Source organism: Tetrao urogallus (genome assembly GCF_951394365.1).
Source record: "Tetrao urogallus genome assembly, chromosome: 5".
In the NCBI taxonomy this organism is placed as follows: Eukaryota; Metazoa; Chordata; class Aves; order Galliformes; family Phasianidae; genus Tetrao; species Tetrao urogallus.
In genome coordinates this window covers 39,445,071-39,463,133 of record NC_136818.1, presented here as the reverse complement: position 1 = coordinate 39,463,133, position 18,063 = coordinate 39,445,071, and the positions used below count along the sequence as shown (strand labels likewise).

Here is an 18,063-nt window from a genome sequence, read left to right as displayed (position 1 = left end):
CCCAGGCAGTGTTTTCAAATCAAATCCCTATCTTCTTAGGCCCTTGGAGACTCCTGCACGGTCAGAATGTTGAGAGCAATTCTATTAATGCGTTTATAGTTGTATCACAACTTCGTCTACTGTCATAGAAGTTATTATTGTTTATTTTTTTAAGTTGCTGCAGCCTGTCCCGCTGGTTTTTGGCAGCCTGTCTGCTAAAGTCCGTTATAACCCAGTGTTCAAGGATCTAAAAGAGTCTGCTGAATAAAACTTGGCTATATAAATGCTCTTTCCTACCAGTTAGCATAAAAACACTTGTAAAGTGTCCTGTGAAACATTTTAATATGTAGCTATAAAGAACTACCACAGCTGTAATGTTGAAACATAAATACGTCTGAGTAAACCTAGTGCTTAAGGTACAGTCTTATTCATGATAGTGAGTTATTATAAGGTGTTTGGTATATCAGTTAAGAAATCACCAATTACTGAAATTGTTGATGTACCATTTCCTTGCCTAGTCTTCCTTGCTTTCAGATAAGTATTATAACTCATATTTTACATATTTTAAGTCATATTTTAACTCTGAAGACAAACATTTCATGAGAATCTTGCAACATTAGCTACTGCACAATAAAAGCTGATGAGAATAGTTTGCCAGTACTCCATTATTGTTAATTATTACTACCTTCATTACACTTTATTTTTCAGGCAGGCTGGAGCTGCAGTGTATGCGGTTGTGTCCAGACAAATAAGAAAGATTTGCAGTATTTATGCTATACAGAGACAAGTATTAGAAAAACAGGAAGATAACATGGCTATTGACATAATGGATGCTGTCTTAATACAGTAGTGGCAGTTAGTTACATAAAATGGAAATACACTTTGTTTGTTAGGCTTTATAATAGTAATCAGTCAAATTTTCTTGTCACAGTAGCTCTGGATCTTTGGAAAGAAAGGGCCATTGTCCTGTAGACTGAAGCAGGATGGTAATTTCACTCATACATAAGGTGATCCTTTCAGAGCTGGTCTTTGTCCGCATATGCACGTAACTCAGAGGTGTGACTTGTAGGAACGCACTGGTGAGGCCAATCCTGCCCACTCTTTAGGATCTTGCTGTGTTTCAGCACACTTGTTCAGTGTTTGTGTGTGCCAGCTTATCTTTATTTTGTGCGTGCCAAATTATCTTTAAATTGTGCGTTACATTTCTGTAACTGTAGATAATTTTTTCTTTTTTCCCCTCCAGATAGCATCTGACCTTCTTTTTATTTCCTGGTAGGGGCATTTCCCTGGCAGTAAGATTCATATTTCCCAGTTTCAGCTGTTTAGTGCCCAGAGTGAATTTCCAAGAGCCTACCTGCATCTACATATTGTCGTTTTTTTTATATCTTAAAATAGTCCCTGTTAATACTTACTGCTGAACAGATATTACAGAGCATACTTGAATTTTTTTCTTTTCTTGGTTGGTCAAATGATAAAGCTGGAGATGTTCTCCCTTGCTTTGGAACAGTGCAGTGCGCTTTAGTTATCTCTGTGTCCTTTTAGAATGGAAATAGTGTTAAAATCTAACAAAAAGTAGTGGAAGTTGTTAATTTAAAGGAGACAATTTTATCTTTTTTTTGTCTGTAATTTCCCACTTCAGTCTAAACTTAAGACTCTATGATAAATTCCTGTCACTCACAGGTTGTCCAGGCTGCAGGTTAAATGTGTGAGAGGCATGGAGGCCTCTGACTGGTTCTGTGCACTGAGTTCTGTGCTCTGACCCCTTACGGCCCTTCTCTAAGGAGATCTAACTGGGTAAATGGTGCGCTCATCTGGGTGTAATGCTCAGGTCTGAAGACGCATGCTCTAAAATAACGTACGGACTTGTTCTCCTCTTTTCCCCCCCTTCCCTCCCCATATTACCTGTGACTTCTTTAATTTAAATATAATCTGTACAACTGATTTTTTTCTCTACTTAGGCTCTCAAATGTTTTTCTCCGCTATTTCAGATACTCTGAGTGGATTTTATCATATAATGGAAGTGTTAATAGATTAAGTGTTGCTAATTCTGGTTCGGGCAGTTTATTTACTTTGCAGCCATTACGCTATGCTATGAGCTTTTTACTGTTTTCGGCTGGTTTTTGTTTTTTTTTTTTTTTTTTCTTAAATGAGCACTGGTGGAAAAGCACACATCTGTGGTCTAACTTGCTCTTTTTGTATTGACTTATTTCACTGTAGAGCTCAGAGAAATCGTAGGGTGACAACACTTAAAAATAAATCATGGGGGAGTTAAATTGAACAAAACACTGATGTGTATGTGCATGTTCTCTTTATCCCTCTCTTTTGTAGTTTTTCTGTATCTTAATAGAAGTGCTGTGAGATATATGCAAGAAAAGACAAGATTTGAATGACCTAAGGGTCCTGCATGGAAACTACCACATGGAAGTTCTGTAAACCTATGAATGAATAGGGCAAAATGTGGACAGCCAGTAGAAGCCACAGACTGTCAGTCAGAGAAAAGCCAAATTTGAAGGAAACCAATGCAGAATCTTTGGCTTTTATGAGGAGGAAAAAGGAACTGAAGTCAGAGTGCGCGTAGAAGCTGTAGGGAAAATGTCCAAGCAGGACTGTCCTGAAGCAAATGTAATTCAGAAAAGGATTTGATACCTGTATAGAAGGTGAACAAAACTTAAAGCAAGTTGCAGCATTCCGAGTAAGGCCTTCTGCTTTATGGAAAATATTGGTGCTTGTAATTTATTTTCATGTTGTTTTTCTTCACTGAGATTTTTATTTCTTCTTCCCTTTTCTCTTATTGTTGCACTTTGCATGCTTTGAATTTCCTTTCCCCTGCACCAAGAGCTTCTTTTGTTAGTCTGTGATCTTCCTTTTGCTCTCTGTCTGACATTGATATCCTGCCCATGCATGACCCTCTTCATAACAGGGTCTTTGCTTAGTGAGTAGAGTAATTAAAAAAGACTGATCTTTACTTGTTAGCCCATAAAAGTAGATTTATATTGCACAAAAACACAGAGAAGGATTTGTTTGCTGTGCTGTGTTTCAGGGGGTCAGATCAGAGATACTTAAATTGGGATTCAGGTCCTTAGGTGGGGGTAGGCTAGCATTTCAAAGCTAGAGTTCTGACCTAGGTGTAACAATGTGACTCAGACCAATTCGGAAAGGTATTCCTGGTAAAATTGCTCTCAGAGATTTTGCAAATATGTGTATGTGCACTGAGTGTTGCCTTTGCAACACCTCAGTAAATAAATAAAATGCCTTGGTGTTTTTTGTTTGTCTGCGATCTTGTTGAGAAAAATGAGAAGTATCTTTTAGCAGAGATAAGCTTTGAACTTCATCTCCCATATCAGTGATCACTAGGGGTAGCTGTTCTGCGGTATTATCTTTATTGAGGAAGTTACCTTAATCTCTTTGTGAATCTGGCAATAAATTCTTAGCTAACACAAAACGAGTGACAGATAATGAGCATTAGTGTACTCCTAGGGCTATGACATGAGATACATATATTAGAGAGTTTGAGTAATTACTTAATGACAAGATATAGTTTTCAAAAGCTTTTGAGCTACCTAAGTTTTATTTAAGGTAGAAAGAATAAGAGGGGCTGAATCTGAATTGTGTAGTGGAGCTACAAGATGTTTACAGCCTTTATATTGTTAAGCTAAAATAGCCTACATTGTCTAACATTTTGCTGACAGGAGATACATTTTATATAACTTACTGATCTTGATAAGCAAATTATTGAATTTGTCATTGAGCTTTTGGTGAATGAGTTTCTGCAGTTTTGAAAATTGAGTAAGAAAGGGCTTCAGTTTTTTTCTAGTACACATCCAAGAACTTAAGAAATGTTTGAAGTATGATTTTACATCTATGGTGAATTCTCCAAAAACTGACGCAGGTTGAATTCTTCATGAGATAACAGATGGCATCTTGTGTCCTTTTTATGAACCATCATACAACCAGCTTTTAGAGATTCTGCCTGAATCTTCTTTGCTGGCTCCTGTTATTTTGCAGTACATTTGCTTACAAAGGGGTTTCATTTAAAAGTATTTTTCAGTGTTACAACTTTTTAACATTCATTGAAATTTAAATTCCAAGAGTGGTACCAAAGTTGTCTGTGCTCAAAATAAATGCATGTTGTACATACATTAAATTGGTGTCATTTGCTGACTTAACTGAATCAGACATTTTCTCATTTATATATAGAATAGAAATTAGATCAATTTTGTCTGTTCAACTGTTGTAACAGTTTGTATTGCTATGCTTATAGGATTAGGACCATGGAACACCAGGGGCTAATTGACCTGGTTGGTTCAGCAGTAGTAGAGATATCTTTGGTTTCGTTCCACAAAATTCTGTTTCTCTTTAAAAAGATGGATAAAGCCCTGCTTTGCATTGCAACATCACTATGTCAACAGTAAACATGTTGGAAGTTAGAGGTCCTATTCACAGACTTCACTGTGTTAGCCTTCCCAGGATGTCATTTAGTCACCTGGCTCATCTGCATTCAGCTTTCCCTCTTTACCCAACTTATTCCCTAACTGGAAAGCTGCTTATGTTTTATGTCTCCAGAGTCAGCCAGTGTCTTTATTTACCAGCAGTGTCTGTGCATATTGTGCTTGAAGTGGATGAGATGCTAGCCTCTAAGTGGTGTTTTTTAAATTGAATTAGTATGTTCTAAATTCTGGGATGCCAGTGTCATGTGGAACAGCTTTAGAAATACAGAACTAACGAGAATTGGTCTCTGCCCTGTGTTGAAAATTCTGTAGAGCTGATGCTTGATTTGGGTTGCTTCATTTTTCTTTCCTCGCTGGTTTCCATCATGTATTATTTATAGTCTCTGAGTATTCTACTCTTTGGTATTTCAATTATATATGAAAATGACAGTAAAGCACTTCTTGTGCTTCTTAGCAACTTGTTCTTATTTCTTTTCTTAGTTTTATCAAAAAAGTTATTCTGGTATATGTATTCTGGTATATCTGGTATCTATTTACTAGATGCATTGAATTTTTAGGCTTTATCTTGTTTTTATTTAAACTGAGGTTCCAGGTGGAACTTAACCTGTATTTATCTTTCACTGTGCTATTAGATGTCATTAGGTAGAACCATTTGTTTTTCATGGCTCTTTAGTTAAAACCTTAGTACTTGCTTGTACTCTTTACACAAGAAGAGTAGCATTTTCAGTAAGTTCCATAACTGAAGAGTGATAAGTGAGATAAGATGTTCTGCATATCCTGGGATCGTTACCTCTTTATTGTATGAGAAGTTATTATTTGCTGTGTTTCATTTAGCCTTTCTGACCTACTCTGTGTGCGTAATTTCTGCTGTCACTTGAGTGATGATGTTGTCTTGTTGCTAAAGCAGGAACAGAGCTAACATGGCTACAAGCATTTTTGAGGCTTTCGTACTTAAGGAATCTTTGCAAAAACAATACTTATAACCTCTCTCCCTCTCAAAACTTTTTGAAATATGGATGAAACACATATCCAGAGAGTGCAAAGGACACAGAACCCACATCTGTTTAGGAACTTTCCAAAGCATGCTCCTATTGTGCTGCTCACAGTGGATCTAACTGATATCAACTCAAAACTCTGTTTTTTCCTATTCTCTGTAGCCTTTGCCTACCTGTTGCTCTGCTCTTCAGATGTGAGTTATTCAAGAAAAAGACCGTGGTTTTTTAGATGTGCAAAATAATATGATAATTATGATACAGTGAAATCACTGTTGGACATTTCACAGGTTTGGTGTTTGAAATTGGTTAGTATGGAAGTAGACCTGAAACACAAACTTCTGTGCTTTTCTGAGAACGGCTTTGAGTGATCTCCTTGGAGTTACATGAATCAGATGCAGCTGCTGTGGCCTCTGTCTTGGTCTTCTATTGTCCTCCCTTGATCAGGCAGCGAGCACAAGTAGTTGCCTAAGAACTTAACTGGATTCCCGTGAAGCAGGAGAATCTTTAGCCCTTGCTCTACTGTCATGGATGAAGTGTCTTCAGGCAGAGTGTAGGTGAGTGTGTGGGGATCGCAGCATGTGATGTCTTTCCATCATCTGCCTTCAGGTAGTGGCATGATTCTCTCTGGTTTTCTTTAAGTACCGTAGTTGCTTTAGATGGCCCTTCAGGGTTTTGTGGTGGTGTTCTTTTTTTTTTCTATTTTCTTTCTGGTTTAGCCTGTTGTTTTTTTTTTTTCTTTCTGGTTTTAGTCTGGAAACAGCTGTTCCCACCCAAGTTGCCACCGTAGTTTAGTGAAGCACAGAGAATAAAGTCTTTTCTAAGAAGAGCCTTCAGCTTTGCCACTTTTATGCTTGGTTTGTACCCTCCAGTTGTTAACTTGTCAGTATATGCTGTCAGTTAGTAGTTAAGTCTGTGCATTAGTTCCCATTTGAGGCTTCTTGTGTATAGCATGATTATGTTGAATATTGGCTATTCTTACAGCGAAGCATAAAGGCAGTATATCAGTAATTTAAAAAAAAAAAAAAAAAGAAGCCTCAGCTTGATGGGCAAGCAAAACCAAGTCTTGGTTCTACAAACTTGTTTCAGTTGCCCGTACTTCTCTTATTCTCTCCTTATGTGTAAGAAACAATTCTTTAATAATTATCATTTGATCTCTCTTTTTTTATCACATAACTAACCTTTCCTGGAAAATCTGCTTTGGCTTTTCTGCTTGGCTTTCCCATTCTCTTTTTATATGATTTTGGTTTCTCTCTTATTAACATTCTTCTCAGACACTGTCACATCAAATTTGTTCTTTGTTATATGGTTTAGTACAGCATGAATTTTCTCTTATTCTATCAGTGCAATCTGACGTAAAGCTTTTTCATGTAAAGTTGCTCTGATATTTTGTCGGATCTCATTAATGTGGTTTTGTGTAATTATTGTTTTAGATGTTTTTAATATATAATGCTGCCATGTGATTGTAGAGATATTTTACCTACATGGGAACATGTACCCTAGTTAAAAATGAACAACTACAGCCTTTAATATCCCCACCTTTGAATAATACACCTATGCATATCAGCAAATACTTAGATATATAGTGAACAGCAGCAAAACCTGAAGCAGCAGACAAATGGTGGAATTAAGATTCTTCTTCACATCCCTGATGTCCTCTCAGCAGTGCTCATACCAGCACAGTCTTTAAATGCATGCTTGCACGTTATGTTTTCTCCATATTTCACTGAGCACAGAGTCCATAAACAGTCCCTTTCTAAGTTTCTTCTTTTGTTGATTCTTACTATTGGAAGATCTGTATCTAGCTGTTGACTGTATCTGGGCCTGCAACAACATTTCTTAAGTGGAGGCATCTTACAGTAGTAAGAAAAAAACAAAAAACAGCAGCTTTGTGTGGGCTTGAGGTTTTAACCTTGCTGTCACCTAGAGCTCCATCATCACTTTTACTAAGTGCTACAGTGTCTCTGAAGAATCAGGAGACGATGTGGTTTTTGAGTGTGGTGCTACCATTGGTGATTGCATGAGGAACTCCAGAATGATCTGCCAGCTGAGAAATGAAAATGGTAACTGACTGTACCTGTGGTTAGCATATATACAAGGACTTGCAAAGAATAAGAAAGGCCTTCTGTTCTCTGAAATCTGCTATCAATGTGTATGTTTGACTTGTGCCTGTCCTTGCCTGTTGCTCCTTGTGCTTCAGTCTTGTCATTGAGTGGCAGTTGCTCTGATCCATGTACAAAATGGTGATCGGTGAGGGGAAGGCTGAGAGCAAATGCTCTGTAGATACAAGGAAAACTTTCAGATCTCATATTGTTGTGCGTCAGTGTACCCACTTGTAGAATACACAAACAGAGTACTGATCTTTTAAAACCTGGGTTGAAGGTGATCAATTGTAATAACCAGAGTATCTACCTGTGAATGTACAAGTATGCTACAACTCATAAGAAGTATTTACAGTGATCCTACTTTTTTTTTTTTATCTCAGGACTTGTATGTATTTTTAACTTTTTAAAAACTTTCTGTGTAATTCAGTAATATTTGTAAACACATTTACAGAAATAAAAGATTACTCACTAGATTTCAGCCATGTATTTAATTGAAATGGAAGAAAGAATATAAATCTTAAAGGAGAAAATGCTCGCCTGAGCTCTGTAATAACTACTGCATTAGTGAAAAATGTTACTTTTTATGCCTTTTTATGCTAGGCTCCTTTTCTCATCATTTTTTTTCTATTGTGTGGTGGCAGTACGCAAACATATCTCTTATCATGCTTGCAAAAATGCACCAAGATGTATTTAAGAAGCAAGTGCTTGTCTACCTGAAGTACAGCCTTTGCTAGATTCCAAGGTGGTTTTTTTTTTTTTTTTTTTTTTTTTTTTTTTTTTGACCTCTTGATGAGATCTGAGTCACATACTTTAAAGAATGTCTTTTGGTAGACCTAATCTGAGTCTGTTAGATTGTTGCTTTTTTTTTTTTTTTTTTTTTGCTTACGATGCTTAATGTACATTCAGTACAAATAGTCCATAAAACCAGTGTGTGCCAGTGGGTATTCAGATACCTTGCATGATTCTGTTTTTCCTGATAACTGTAGTTACAAAATGCTGTCACCAGACTGGGCATTAATTTCTCTGTTGCAGAGCAATTGTTATTCGCTTATGCATTAAATATAGTTACCAGAAAGAATGAATAGTACTGATAAAATCACTAACCAAGACAGCCTGTAGAAGGTGTTGTCTTCTTGACCTCCAGACTTAGTCATTGCACGATTCTGACCTTCTATTACCACATACCTTTTCTTTCTTTTTGCCTGTTATAGCAATTCTGCTTGAGCTTTCTGCTAATATCAGGACTGTTCATTACCCTGTATTTGGTCTTTGCTGCCTGTCAGTTGGAAGCTAACTTTGTACAATCAATGATGCATCAGCTCCAGATTTTAGTTTATTCATCTCTCTCTTAAACCTTTCATGACTTTTTTTTCCTTTCTGCTCCTAGCTTTATTCATCATAGTACCTAATTTTCCTACTGAGTCTGTTCTAGTTTTCTTACGTTTTCTTTTTCCAAAACTTGGAGATTCCTAATTTAGGAAAACAGTCTATGAAATGTTAAATTTACAAGTCCTGCAGAAAGATACTTGCAACTTAAAATATGATCACTTCATTACAGTGTCAGCAGTGTTGCAAAATGAGTTTGAGTTTGAATTATTCCGTGGGATGCTTTCTTTTTTTTTTTTTTTTTAAATGCAAAAAAAAGTTGGGAAAAATGCAGAGAATTCCAGCACAGAACCATAGAGCAGTATGCCCTGAATGACTTTACTGATTTCGTGTATTATTTTGCAAATCCCTGCCCTCTGAAGATTGTAATTTTCAGCAGTCTTCCCTGCTTGCTATCACATACAGCCTCCCTTGCCCTTTGAGCTGCAACACTTATCAGATTGCTTTTTTCTTTTTCTTTTGGTAGTGCGAAAACCCAGGATCTCAGTACGCTTCTTTCACTGAGAGTATAATCCAACTACCACAGTAACACTCAAGTTTCTCACTGTCCAAATCAATCTGCTAAATAAATGACTGTGCAGTGGCCTCTTTCCTTGCAGTTGTCAGTGTAAAAAGATCATTCAAGTGCTCTTTTATCAATCTCTTTCATGTTCTTTGCTCTCTAAGTGCTAATAGCAGAGACTGTCTTCAGTGGAATAGATTTTCTCTGTATAAGTTGTGACTTTTTAAATAACATTTGTGTGTTGAAAGCATTTAGTCTCAGGCTTCGGGGAATAATAGCTCAGAGTCATTTCATTGTACTGAAAAAATGATGTTTTATTCAGAAGTGACTGATAGTACTGAATACTGGTGAAGTGATTTCATCAGCTGTTGTTTGCTCTTACAATCCCTAAATCTTGTATTGCTATACCTCTTATCTTGTTGTCCTCCATGTAGACAAAACATACAAAGGAATTCATACAATCTAGATTCACTGTATGTAGAGAATCTGATGAGTGTTCAGTTGAACAATTTGTAGATTTAAGCCAGTAGCCTCTTTCTCTTACATACAAGCTGTTATTTTCATTCATTGATCGTTCTGAAATTTCTTCCAGCCTCCTTGAGTCACAAATCACATTACTTTAGTTTCTCTGGATTACATAGGGATTAACTAATACATTTAGTACCTTACTACATGGAGTTATACCTACTGGACTCCCTGAAAGGAGGTTGTGGTGAGGTGGGAGTCATCCTCTTGTCCCAGGTAACTAGCAACAGGATAAGAGGGAATGGCCTCAAGGTGAGCCAGGGGAGGTTCAGGTTGGATATCAGAGAAAATTTATTTTCCTCAAGAATGGTCAGGCACTGGAATGGGCTGCCAAGTAAAGTGGTTGAGTCGTCATCCTGGAGGGTGTTCAAGAAATATTTAGATGTTGTACTAAGGGACATGGCTTAGAGGGGAAGTATTGGTGGTAGGTAGACAGTGGAACTAGATGAACTTGGAGGTCTTTTCCAAAGTTGGTGTTTCTATGATTCTATTGTCTTCATTTGGAATTTCATACAATCATAGAATCTTTTGAGTGGGAAGGAGTCCTTAAAGGTTATCTAGTGCAATTCCCCTTCCACGAACTGGAACTTTTGCAGCTAGATCAGGTTGTTCAGAGCCTGGTTGAATCTGTCTTGAATGGCTCCAAGGAGGGAACTTCGACCACCTTTGGGCACCTTGCTCCAGTACCTCACTACTCTTGTCTTAAAAAAATTCTATATGATGTCCAAACTAGATCTTCTAGTTTGGAATTATCTCTCTCCTTGTCCTATCACAACTGACTCTACTGAAGAGTCTGTTCTCTTCTTTCTTACAGCTCCCCTTTAGATACTGAAAAGATGCTGTCAGGTCACCCCAGAACCCTCTCTTCTCCAGGCTGAATAGCCCCAGCTCTCTCAGCCTGTCCTCATAGGAGACGTGTTCCATCCCTTTGAGTATTTTTGTGGCCCTCTTCTGGACCTATTACAATAGATCTGTCTCTCCTCTACTGAGGACTCTGCATCTGGACACTGCGCTTCTGGTGAGGTCTCACAGCACAGAGTAGTGGGGCAGGATCATCTCCCTAGCCCCGCTGGACACTCTTCTTTAGATGCAGCCCAGGATATCGTTGGCTTTCTGGGCTGCAAGTGCACATTGCTGGCTCATGTCCAGCTTTCCATCCACCAGGACCCCCAGGTGCTTTTTGGTAGAGTTTTGCTTCATCCTTACATACCCCAGCTTGTATTGGTAGTGGATGTTGTCTCAACTCTGGTGCAAGATCTTGGATTTGTTGAACATTGTGAGGTTCTCCTGCACCCACTGCTTGGGTCTCTGAACGGCATCCAGTCTGTTGGGCATGTTGACCATGTCACACAACTTGGTGTCATACGCAAACTTGCTGGGGGCACTTGATCCTGCTGTTGATGTTATTGATGTAGGTGTTAAAGAGCACAGGTCCCAGTACTGACCCTTGAGGAACACCACTTGTCATCGATGTTCATCTGGACACTGAACCATTGACTGCCTGCCACTTTAACTTTTATTTTAAAGTATGAATGTAAAGAAAACCAAATTCATAACATTCATGCTAGCTGAAACACCTCATATTTGCCTGATGTTGAGCTTAAGTCTTAGACAGGTATGTTTTCATAGTTTCAGCCTGCAGATCAAATTCTCCCATGGTTCCACCTTTGTCTCAAGCGGATTCCTTCAAATCATCTGACAGAAATACTATAGAGTATGAATTGTGTGTGTGTGTGAGATTAGTGGATTTGTTTTTTTAATGAAACAAGTAGGATTCTCTTTGCTGACGATTATGTGTCTAGCTGAAATTTCATATCAAGGCAGTCTGAGGGAAATTGGTCTTCATTATCCATCCACACTGATACAAGAATATCACAGAGAATGCTGGTGTTTCATTAAAAGTAATCTCGTGTCTATTCTGTAACTGGTAGTGAATAGGATCATTTGGATTATTTCAGAAAAGTATGTCAACATAAAGATGTAGTTAAAAAAAAATAATCCCAGTTTTATAGTTCTGGCTTCTAAGTGATACCATGTTACATTTGGATGCAGTGTGAATATAAGGAGAAAGTAATGGATGCTGTTGGTTGATCTAGAGGGGCTACGAGGTATAACAAGTGAGACTTTTTTGTTACCAGGAATTATTTTGTAATCATTCAAATTCTGTGTATTTCCTAAAAAACCTGCTGATTGATATAAATATTATTAATCATCTTAAGTCAGTTAGGAGCTATGTGGTACATATTGCATGAAAATATCACATCTGCAACCACACTAAGATTTTGTTGTTATTGTTATTGTCTTGAAAGATGCAAGATGTGCTTTTGCTTTGCAGAAGAAATAGTATTTCAGAACCTGTACTAACTCAGTGCATCTCCACGTGTGGAAGAATCCCAGTAGCTTAGGGCTGGAGATTTTCCCATTTGATTTGACCGTAACTTTGATTTAAGAGTGCGGCTAAAAGCTCTAAACAATCTGGATGAGAAGAACTGTCTTAGCAACTCTATTGTATTCTCCTCCCCCTTTGTCCCCTTCTTCCCTCTCATAACAGCGTATGATCTCTAAGGACTTCATATGATAGTTCATCATAGAAAAGCCTTATATTGCTGCTGTAGGAAGAGCTTTTCTCCGACTAATTTCCAATTTCACTGCTTTGAAGCTGCCAGAATACTTTGGTGAATGGTGAATGGATATTTGATCAAAAATTTTTGTACCAGGGACTTAGAAAAATTGTTCCTTAATGAAAAGCAGATGAACCTTCAGTATGTGTCTTGTTATCACTTTGATGGTATAAATATTACTCTATTTGTGATTATATTTGCATCATCAGTGAATAAGGCAATATCTGATCAAAATAAATGGAAGAAATTTTTTATTTCCTTATGATTTCCCCAAATAGTTTAAAGCTGAAGTACAACCTGAAGGAAAGGACCATTGGCTGTATAACTTCTTTATGAAGCATTTGTTGCATTTGAAATAAGAAATATTGTGTGTGGGTTTTGATTTTGCATTGGAAATAGTAAGCAATCATTTTAATTGCTTTGCAACAGACCATTTGTGATGCATTCATTTTCTGTGACTGTATCCAAGATGAGTATTAGGAAAATAAGGATGTTTTGTGACCACGTTGGAATTTCAGACTGAAATTTTTCTACTATTTTAATGTAAAAAAGCATGTAAAGAACTGATACAATGAGATACTGACCCTGTGTATCAGACACAGTGAAAACACAAAACTATATAGGTTTTCCCTTCCTCTTGCAGCTTGCTCACATTCCCCTTTTGAGAGGATTTATGAGCTCATGCTCAAATCAGAAACCAGGGATCCATCTCTGTCCTTGGAAGCAACTTGACTGCTCTTCTTGTCTTTGGGTGTCTCACACCAATATTTCACTGAGTTGACACTAAGGTGCAATGTGATTCATCTTCCACCAACAACATTATTTCTGAGAAAATAGGATTAATTATGATTTTTACAATACTTTTTATTATTTAAGGAGTTATAAATTCTATTTTTTTTTCCTTAGGCTGTATTATCCATGCTCATCTAGAATTAAATTTGTTTTTTGGTATTAAGAACAAGTTATAACTGAATGGCAAAATGGAATTATGCAGAGAGGGCTTCAAATTCAGGATTTTTCTTGTAAACTGGTTGAGAAAGGGAAACTCACACAGTGAGGAGAGCCCCCCATACTCCATCCGATATTGGCAGAGGTTGAGGTGATTCATTTCTTCCAGAGCACTTTGCGTCTCACACCGTTAGATCCATAGGGAGCATTACAACCGGAGAGAGAAAAAATTGCATATTGAAGATGCTGAAGAGGGTATCTTCACAGAGTGACGTTCATATTGCTTGGTTCCTGTTGCTTGTTCATCTGGTGGAGGTGTCAAGAACAGAGGCAATCCTGTAAGATCTGCCTGCAGACCTCCTTTTGACAGTGATTGTAAAGAAGTTATTCAAACGCTGATATGACCCTTCTGTGCTGTGTTAGATGGATTTCCATTCTGGGAATGTTTCTGTAGTCCTGTTCTTCTGATAGGGCTGCCCAATACTTGGTTTCTAAGGACTGGTTCACAGCCAAGCACTCCTGATTCTTCTCAGATCTCTTAACTCTGCACTTGACATTCGGGTAACAGGGACGTTGTCTTACTCCAGCAAAGAATGTCAGTAGTGATATTAGTTTTGTTTACGTATTGATTGCTGAAACTCTGCCCCTAATTTTGCCCACTAATCAAGGGGATGAGCCTTTTTGCCCTTTTCTGTTAGTTCATATATTTTTAATATAAAGGAAGACATTGTGCAATAGGATTTACTTGGATCGTTCTTTACAGAGGTTACGTGTGTGTTTGTTTTAAGACAGATGCTTGAAATATTCCTGACTTTGTTGTATTGCAGAAAAGTATTTGAACCAACAACACTTTCATGAGATGAATATAGAAGCAGATATTATTTATGGACTTGCACAAACCCATTCATGTAACTTTCCATTGTAAAGACAACATTGAATATACAGTGAAGTGTGAAACTATTTTTCTAGATACTTTTTTCATTACTGTTATGCTTTTCTGTAGATTTCACAGTGACCTTTGAATTCAAAATGTGAAACATTTATAAGTGCTATACACTCTAATATCTACTGTGTGTCCGGGGCCCCGTCTGGCCTGACCTATAATACCTCCAGGAATGGGGCATCCCCAGCTTCTCTTGGCAACCGGTTTCAGAACGTCACCATCTATGTACTAAAGAATTTCTTTGTAGTATCTAACTGAAATCTGCCCTCTCTTAGTTTAAAGCCATTCCCCCTTGTTCTGTTACAATCAGACCATATAAGTAGTCAGTCTCCTTCCTATTTAAAAGTGTGTTTAAGCACTGGAAGGCCACAATGAGTCACCTCCTCTAGGCTGGACAGGCCCAGCTCCTTTGATGTCTCTTTATAGAAAAGGTGTTCCAGCCCTGTGAGCATTTTAGTGGGGCTCCTCTGGACTCGTTCCAGCAGCTCCGCATCTTTCCTGCACTCCAGATGGGGCCTTATAAAGGCAGAATAGAGGGGGACAATCACCTCCCTCACTCTGTTGCCATCCCTCCTTTGATGCAGCCCAGAATACAGATGGTGTACTGAGTTACAAGCGCACGCTTCTGGCTTGCATTGAGCTTCTTGTCCGCAGTACCCCCAAGTCCTTCTCTGCACTGCTGCTTTCAGTGAGATCTTCCAGCCTGTGTACATATTGCCTGCCTTGCAGGATTTAAGTTAATACTTGTGAAAACTTTAGTACCAGTGCATACTCAAATAAACAGGCTCTGTTTCGCACAGATGGCTCTCATTAATTTTTGTCCCAACAATAAGAGCATTTCAGTTCCCTGTAACAAAATTCTTGGTTATGGCTGAAAGAGATGTTGTTCTTGAAGTCACACAGTAAATGCTAACACTATTTGCTATTTTAATACCTGTGAGTGGCTGTATCCTTATTATAAATCTAGCTCAAACCTATCAAACTCAGTACTTGAGAATAGTCATTTAGATACTTCTTCCCGGATTTCTGTATAATCCTCTAATGAGCGCTCAGACTGGAAACACAGTGCAACTGTTAGGTGTACATTTGTAGCACTAGGTAAGTATAAGAAAAATGAAATTGGAAACTTTATCAGAATAATGTTATTCTTTTGTTTAGAATCTCTCTTGAAATCAACAAAGTATGAAATCTGAAGAACTACTTTTTTACTTGCTAATACTCTGAAGTGTTGGCATGTACCTACCAAAGACTACATTGTCAATAAATTCTTGAGTCCTTTAGGGTTGTGTGGGCAAGGCGAATGTATTCTTTTTCACCTGTGTATCTTGTGAAGAAGGACCTATAGTATCATGATGTCATGACCACCTGCTGTTATAAAACACTGGAGACTCTTTTCAGCTAAGCATCTGCATTTAGATGTGTGCTATTTTATATGAAAATCTGACAGGAATGTATTTATCATGTATAATTTTTAAGTCACCTAAAGTTGTTTGCAAGTGTATGAAAAAATTAGTCCTATATTGTTGGTAATACTCAGCATTTATCTTCAGGCTATGCAGTGTTAATTAAAATGTTTGTTTTCATTTATGGAAGTGTTAATAATGTGATTCTGTGTTTGTAAAACGTGTATTGAGTTAAAAATGCATTGAAATAAGAGCTGTATATTGCTTGTAATATCTACACAAGGGAGTCATATAGTCATTATGACGTATATTTTACAAAATAAAACTGTAGCTGCATACAGGAAAACCGAGATAAAGGAGTTAGTTCATTTGCATGATTTTCATAACCTAGAGTCTAGAATTTCCATAGCCCTTTCCTCTATTCAGTCACCTTTAGAGGAATGAGCTACTTCAGAAAAGACTTGTTTATTTTTAAATACAGCAGTCATGAGAAGAACACTGAGAAGCAGATGCAGAATATTTCCAGTGCAGTCATTTTAGGTGTATTACTGGAGAGTGGTGTATAGTGTGGACATTTTCACTTTCAACGTGCATTTGTTTGTAACACAGACTTTTAAAACAGTAAATATGTTGATTTTAAAAAGCACAATATGCGGTCAGCAAATATAGAACTTGAATGTCTGCTGTCATGTAGGCATCTGAAAATCTGTTGAGCTTAGTAGGCTTAACTGAAAGGAGTAATTCCATCTTCAAAGGCACTTGGGGCTGATAGTGATATTTTACAGAAGCTGGACAATGCTATGCAAGGTCACTGACCTTTACTCTCAGCAGACTTTCTAGTTAGATGTCCCTCTCATAGGCTGTATGCAATTCTGAAATAGTTCAATCTTGAAAAGAATGATTTATCTGAACAGGAATGTGTTTTGAAGCTTCATATTTCTTTAAGGAAGAAAGGCTATATGAAGCTGTGAAGTTAACCACATTCTTGAACTGTCCATATTTCATGTTTGGAAACTATGTTCTGCAGTATATTTAGGTTTTGTTGTTTGTTACGTACTTTCCTATTAGCTGCCTCAGTGACTTAGATTTGCTTAGAGCCAATTGTATCATCAGTTACCTCCATTGAAGTTGCAGATTACTAGGGGAACGTGTAAAATATCACAGTATTTTTACATGCATTATGTCATCATTGGTAAAAAGACTATAAATACAAAACTTACAAAGAATGTGCCCATGCAGAGCTATAACTTTTGTCACGTAAAAAGTACATAGGTAGACATTGAGCTGACTTATGTCCACAGAACTTTTATTGGGCCTATTTTCCTAGCATTTTAGAAAGGATTGATTTTGTTAACAAAGCTGACAATAGCTTGCAAATCTTGTTACGAGAACGTTACTTACTTTGGTTCCTAGGCAAGTGCTGGTTTGACAAACACTCATGTTTCTATAATGATCTCTCCCTCCAAAATATATATTTGATTGTCTACCTGTGAAGATTATATGCGATTTCAGAAACTGAAGATGGTAGGAAAACATCAAAGTATTAATAAGGAATCTTGAAATAATTTTTAAAAGTTGTAGTTACCTTTGCTGATATAAAATGTACCAATCATTTAATGGCATTTATGATGTTACACATTTAATGTAAAAGGTCCTGGGTGTCTCTAGTCTGTTTTAACGCTAAGCATATTGCTCTGTTCGCTGATATTTAAAAAAATATATATATATTTTAGCAAGCAGTATATGCTAACATGGAAAAAAGACTACTTAAGATAACTACTATGGTAGTATCATACACGAAAAATACTGGGCAGTAGAACAAAATGCTTTTCAAATAGCTAACAATGATATGAGTGCTTTGCTTGTAGACAGAAATAAAAAGTTAAGATTGTTTGGAAGGTATACAGCTGATTCCCTGAAGATCTCTGAAATATTTCAGTAGCTCTATCTTCTATTGATACTGAGAATGAATGTGCTAATAAATTGAAAGATTGCCCATTTTCATTGGCAGTGTTTATTGCCTTTACATTGCAAAGTTATGGAAGTTTTGAAACTCACCCATTCTTCTCTGTGGGAGTAAAATAATGATTATGGGTTAAAGCACTATGAAACATCCTGTGGACATATGAATTTATGAATTGCTTGTAGAGTGGAAAAAGTGATTTTTTGCAATATAGTGATAATGGATTGGCATCAATGATAATAATTATT

General features: G+C 37.3%; 1 protein-coding gene across 1 annotated transcript in view; it reads left to right on the top strand.

Annotated features, from left to right (window-relative positions):
* CTNNA3 (catenin alpha 3) overlaps positions 1-18,063 on the top strand; it is a gene marked incomplete at both ends in the record, with an annotated part of 396,193 nt that overhangs the window by 212,266 nt on the left and 165,864 nt on the right. The gene's annotated exons all lie outside the window — the stretch shown is intronic.